At 48.1% G+C, this 6,000-nt stretch overlaps 1 protein-coding gene across 2 annotated transcripts in view; it reads left to right on the top strand.

Annotated features, from left to right (window-relative positions):
• Positions 1-1,186: 1,186 nt before the first annotated feature.
• Positions 1,187-6,000, top strand: part of ZFYVE9 (zinc finger FYVE-type containing 9) — a 96,782-nt gene continuing 91,968 nt past the window's right edge. Inside the window, exon 1 of one of the 2 annotated variants that reach the window (XM_039483637.1) lies at positions 1,187-1,366. The gene's annotated coding sequence lies outside the window, so the exon portion shown is untranslated. The remainder of the gene's footprint in view (positions 1,367-6,000) is intronic. The other variant, XM_039483636.1, reaches the window with a different exon arrangement.

The raw sequence follows: 6,000 nt of genomic DNA, 5'->3' as shown, positions 1-6,000 counted from the left end.
TCTCTCTGGTGTAAATCTTTGTGTGGTTGTGTGTCTGGCTGTGTCATTATGGCTGTCTCCCTGTGTGTGAGAAGTGTATGTGGTCATAGTTGTCTCTCTGGTGTATGGTTGTGTGTCGGGGAGTGTGGCATTACAGCTGTCTCCCTGGTGTATGTCCATGTATGTGTGTAGTTGTGTGTGTGAGATGTGTAGTTGTCTCCCTGGTGCATATCTGTGTGTGTGTGGTTCTGTGTCCATGTGTGTGGCATTACGGTTGTCTCCCTGCTGTATGTGTGTGTAAGTTGTGTGGTGTGTGTGTATGTGTGAGATGTGTAGTTGTCTCCCTGGTGCATAGCTGTGTGTGGGGTTCTGTGTCCAGGTGTGTGGCATTACGTCTGTCTCCTTGGTATATGTCTGTGTATGTGTGTGAGGTGTGTGAGAGATGTGTAGTTGTCTCCCTGGTGCATATCTCTGTGTGTGGTTCTGTGTCCAGGTGTGTGGCATTACTGTTGTCTCCCTGCTGTATGTGTGTAGTTGTGTGGTGTGTGTGTGTGTGAGAGAGAGAGATGTGTATGATCGTATAGTTGTGTTGTCTCCCTGGCATGTATCTGTGTGTGTTTGTGTGTCCGGGTGTGTGGCATTCGGGCTGTCTCCCTGGTCTATATCCGTGTATAGTTGTGTGGTGTGTGAGATGTGTAGCTGTCTCCTTGGTGCATAGTTGTGTGTGTGTGTGTGGTTCTGTGTCCCAGTGTGTGGCATTAGGGCTGTCTCCCTGGTGTATGTGTATATTTGTGTGGTGTGAGAGAGAGAGATGTGTATGATGGTATAGTTGTGTTGTCTCCCTGACATGTAGCTGTGTGTGGTTGTGTGTCCGGGTGTGTGGCATTCGGGCTCTCTCCCTAGTGTAGGTCCGCGTACAGTTGTGTGTGTGTGAGAGAGATGCGGATGTTGTGTGGTGTGTGTGAGATGTGGATGCTGGTATAGTAGTCTCGCTGTGGGGCTCTCATCACGCCCGTCTCCCTGCAGAGCCCCCGCTGGGTCCCCTCTCGGGGGCGAGGGATGGGGCGGGGGGCTCCGGCCCCGTGTGGCGACTCGCGAGTGCGGCAGGCTCCCCGCTCCCCCGCCCCGCCCCGCCCCGCCGGCGGTGCCGCAGTGCCGTGCGCTGCCTCTGGGGCCGGCCAGGGGGCGCTGGCTGCTGCTCGCCGAGGCGGCCTCGGCCGCGGAGAGAGCTAGCCCGGGCTGGCTTGGCGTGAGGGCGGGCGCCGGCCTCTCCAGCGCTCGCTGGCTGTGTGTGCGGGGCCCGCCCGGGAGCGGAGAGCGGGGAGCGGAGCGGGGCCCGGGGATCCCCTCAGCCATGCAGACCCGGCGGCGCCTGCTGCCTCCCGCGGTGAGTGAGCCGGCCCGCGCCCTCCACCCCCAAGGCCCGCCCGGGCATCCCGCTCCCCAGGCCCCTGCTGCCCGGTGTCAGGCCCCGCCGGCCTCCCGCGGCGGGCGCTGGCTACCGGGGGAAGCCTCCGCGCCTCCCGGGAGCGGCGGGCGACACTGTCCCTGGCGTGTCCTGAACGGGGGCCAGGGCTGGGGACTCAAAGGAGCCAGGAGCCCCCTCCACCCGGGGCAGCCAGAGGGGAGAGACCCCCCACCGAGGAAGAGGTCAGGGACGATTCCTCAGCGAGCCCCCAGCCCTGGGACCCCCCTCCGCCGACTGCAGCTGAGGGTGCTCGAGCCCCCAGTCCCGGGCACCTCTCCCCTTCCCTGGCTACAGCTAAGGGTGCTCGAGCTCCCAGTCCTGGGACCCCACTTCCCTGGGACCCCCCTTCTCTGGCTACAGCTAAGGGTGCTCGAGCTCCCAGCCCTGGGACCCCCCTTCCCTGGGACCCCCCTTCCCTGGCTACAGCTAAGGGTGCTCGAGCTCCCAGCCCTGGGACCCCCCCCTTCCCTGGCTACAGCTAAGGGTGCCCCAGCCCTGGGACCCCCCTTCCCCAGATACAGCTAAGGGTGCTCAAGTCCCTAGCTCTGGGACCCCCCTTCCCCAGCTGCAGCTGAGGGTGCTCGAGCTCCCAGCCCTGGGACTCTCCCCCACCCCTGACTATAGCTAAGGATGCTCAAGCCCCCATCTCTGGGACCCTGCAGCCTTGGGACCCCAGTCCTCCGACTGCAGCTAAGGGTGCTCAAGCCCCCAGCCCTGGGCACCTCTCCCCTCCCCTGGCTACAGTTGAGGGTGCTCAAGCTCTCACTCCCCCTTTCTGAGCACCAGCCTTCAGATCCCAGAGAGGAGGGAAAGAGCCCTCTGAGTCCAGCTAGGCTCCCTCTAGAGCAGGGGGTAGGCAACCTATGGCACATGTGCCGAAGGTGGCACACAAGCTGATTTTCAGTGGCACTCACACTGCCCGGGTCCTGGCCACCAGTCTGGGTGGCTCTGCATTTTAATTTAATTTTAAATGAAGCTTCTTAAACATTTTAAAAACCTTATTAACTTTACATACAACAATAGTTTAGTTATATATTATAGACTTGTAGAAAGAGACCTTCTAAAATCGTTAAAATGTATTACTGGCACGCAAAACCTTAAATTAGAGTGAATAAATAAAGACTCGGCACACCACTTCTGAAAGGTTGCCAACCCCTGCTCTAGAGTGTGGCTTGTGCCTTCTACTATATTGTTCCTCTCTGAACCCCCAGCCCTGGGATCCCTGCATCTCTTTGCTCTGTATCTGATATGGTACTAGCCCCACTAGTAAGGGATTCTGTTTATGCGACTCAGTTTTCTCTGAAGAGGGGAGCGAAACAAACCCCTGTTTGCCCCTAAGGTGCCCCTCTCAGACCCTAGACTTAAATCCTAAAAGGGAGGATTCGTAACTTGTGCCTTTAATACTATGTTTGATATGTCTTTATTATTTCATGGTGGTGATGTGAAGCATGTCACTTTTGCAAAGGCAGTGGTGGTGGGGAGGAAAGGGTATGTTTTATAACATCTACAGTTATATTAAACCATAGAATCATAGAACTGGAAGGGACCTTGAGAGGTCATCTAGTCCAGTCCCCTACACTCAAGGCAGGACTAAGTATTATCTAGACCATCCCTGACAGGTGTTTGTCCAACCTGCTCTTAAAAATCCCCAGTGATGGAGATTATGCAACCTCCCTAGGCAATTTATTCCAGTGCTTAACCACCCTGACAGTTAGGAAGTTTTTCCTAATGTCCAACCTAAGCCACCCTTTCTGTAATTTAAACCCATCGCTTCTTGTCCTATCCTCAGAGGCTAAGGAGAACAATTTTTCTCCCTCTTCCTTGTAACAGCCTTTTATGTACTTGAAAACTGTCATCATGTCCCCTCTCAGTCTTCTCATCTCCCGACTAAACAAACCCAGTTTTTTCAATCTTCCCTCATAGGTCATGTTTTCTAGACCTTTAATCATTTTTGTTGCTCTTCTGTGGACTTTCTCCAATTTGTCCACATCTTTCCTGAAATGTGGTGCCCAGAACTGGACACAATACTCCAGTTGAGGCCTAATCAGCACAGAGTAGAGCAGAATAATTATTTCTAGTGACATCTCAGAATGATGTTTGCTTTTTTTGCAACAGCGTTACACTGTTGACTCATATTTAGCTTGTGATCCACTATGACCCCCAGATCCCTTTCCGCAGTACTCCTGCCTATGCAGTCATTTCCCATTTTGTATGTGTGCAACTGATTGTTCATTCCTAAGTGGAGTACTTTGCATTAGTCCTTATTGAATTTCATCCTATTTACTTCAGACCATTTCTCCAGTTTGTCCAGATTATTTTGAATTTTATAGCTCAGTGGTTTGAGCATTGGCGTGCTAAACACAGAGTTGTGAGTTCAATTCTTGAGGGGGCCACTTAGGGATCTGGGGCAAAATCAGTACTTGGTCCTGCTAGTGAAGGCAGGGGGCTGGACTCGATAACCTTTTAGGGTCCCATATACCTATGAGATAGGTATATATCCATATATTTAACCCCTCCCAGCTTCGTATTGTCCGGAAACTTTATAAGTGTACTCTGTATGCCATCATCTAAATCATTGCTGAAGATATTGAACAGAACTGGACCCAGAACCTATCCCTGTGGGACCCCACTCATTATGCCCTTCCAGCATGACTGTGAACCACCTATAACTACTCTCTGGGAATGATTTTCCAATCAGTTATGCACCTACCTTATAGTAACTCCATCTAGGTTGCATTTCCCTAGTTTATTTTTATTGTTGAACACAATCATGGATGGGAGGGGGGTATAGTGGGGGATGGGGGGAAGCGGTAGACGTGGTATATCTTTACTTTAGTAAGGCTTTTGATACTGTCTTGCATGACCTTCTCATAAATAATCAGCTCCCTCAATATTTCAGGTTTTTTCAGATGTGTACTAATCCTTTGGTCATAAACAGATCCAGATGATGCATTGTGTCTGAAGGACTGTTTTTATCATACTAACTAGCTTGGAAACAAGTACCAGATGGGAATTAATAGACCTTCAGTTTTAGAGTTATCTATCTTGTTTACTTATTTATAAAAAAAAGTTTTACAGATTTTTTTTTTTAACAAATCAGTCTTCCATGGGATTTCATTGTTTAGGTATACTTTTATTAAAATGTTTCTGTTAGAGATGGACCAAAATGTGAAACCTCAAATCCAACCACCTTCCAATTTGGGGGGTGGTAGTGCTTGTTTAGAATTCTTAGATGAACTTTCCTTCCCCTAAGATTTTGATTCCAGATTGGATTCAAAACTGGAAGGGGCCTACTAGAGTGAGTAAGGGAGAGATGGATGTTATGCTGTAATAAAAGCTGTTCTGATGGTTGGGAAAGTTTTATTGTCTAGAAAGTGTTTTTAGACATAGTAATTGAATTTTAGTGACAGGTTGTTTTCGGTTTTGTGGAATGCACCTAGGCTTTAGGTATGCCTGATAGATAATTCAGTGATCAAAAGAGTATAAAAAATGTATAGATACATAAAAATGTAAATATTTATAAGTTCTGGTTCACGTGTCGATTTTATCAGATATCAGCCCAAGATAGAGGAAATGGTATCCAATCCAAACCTGGACCCAGATTCAATCTCCAAACCAAGCTCTCATCTAAATCTAATACATAACTAGCTCTAAACACTGCCTGCCTGGCTCTCTAATTTCCATATTTTAGATTAGCAGATTAAACTCCTTTAAACCGATGTTGTAGGGTAGGGGTAGGCAACCTATGGCACACGTGCCGAAGGTGGCACGTGAGCTGATTTTCAGTGGCACTCACACTGCCCGGGTCCTGGCCACCGGTCCAGGGGGCTCTGCAATTTAATTTAATTTTAAATGAAGCTTCTTAAACATTTTAAAAACCTTATTTACTTTACATACAACAATAGTTTAGTTATATATTATGGACTTATAGAAAGAGGCCTTCTAAAAATGTTAAAATATATTACTGGCACACAAAACCTTAAATTAGAGTGAATAAATGAAGACTCGGCACACCACTTCTGAAAGGTTGCCGACCCCGTTATAGTAACTCCAGCACTGTTTTCAGTACTGTTAAGGTACAAATTAAATAAATTTGTTTTTAATTTGGCACAATTGGTAGCCTGTGTCAGAGGGGCCCAAAGCAGAGAGAGAGCAGCCTCAGCTTCAGGAAGATTGTTTGGTCTGAGGAGGGTTTAATGAGGAAGTTGCACTATTATAATGCTTGGCCCCTGAATGATAAGATGTCAGTTTCTATTGTTGCAGGTCTCTTCCTTATATCAGCATTTAGCAGAAGATAAATTGTTACGCTTTCAATTTATGAGGCTTTTTATAGTGATTTAAAGATCTTTCTAAAATTAACATAAATGACATGTAAAATGTTAATGGGTGAGGTATTAGTTATTTATTATTTTTAATAAATCCTGGCCACAAAATGACTTTTGTCTTTGTAAGAAGTTGGGTGTTAACTCTTTATTTGCCTAATAAATCTTTTTCTTTTACTATGTTGAACATATTCCAAGTAAAAATTTTCCTGGTAGGATTTCAGATGAGAA

Source organism: Mauremys reevesii, linkage group 8 (assembly GCF_016161935.1).
Source record: "Mauremys reevesii isolate NIE-2019 linkage group 8, ASM1616193v1, whole genome shotgun sequence".
In the NCBI taxonomy this organism is placed as follows: Eukaryota; Metazoa; Chordata; order Testudines; family Geoemydidae; genus Mauremys; species Mauremys reevesii.
This window is presented reverse-complemented; position numbering and strand designations above follow the sequence as displayed.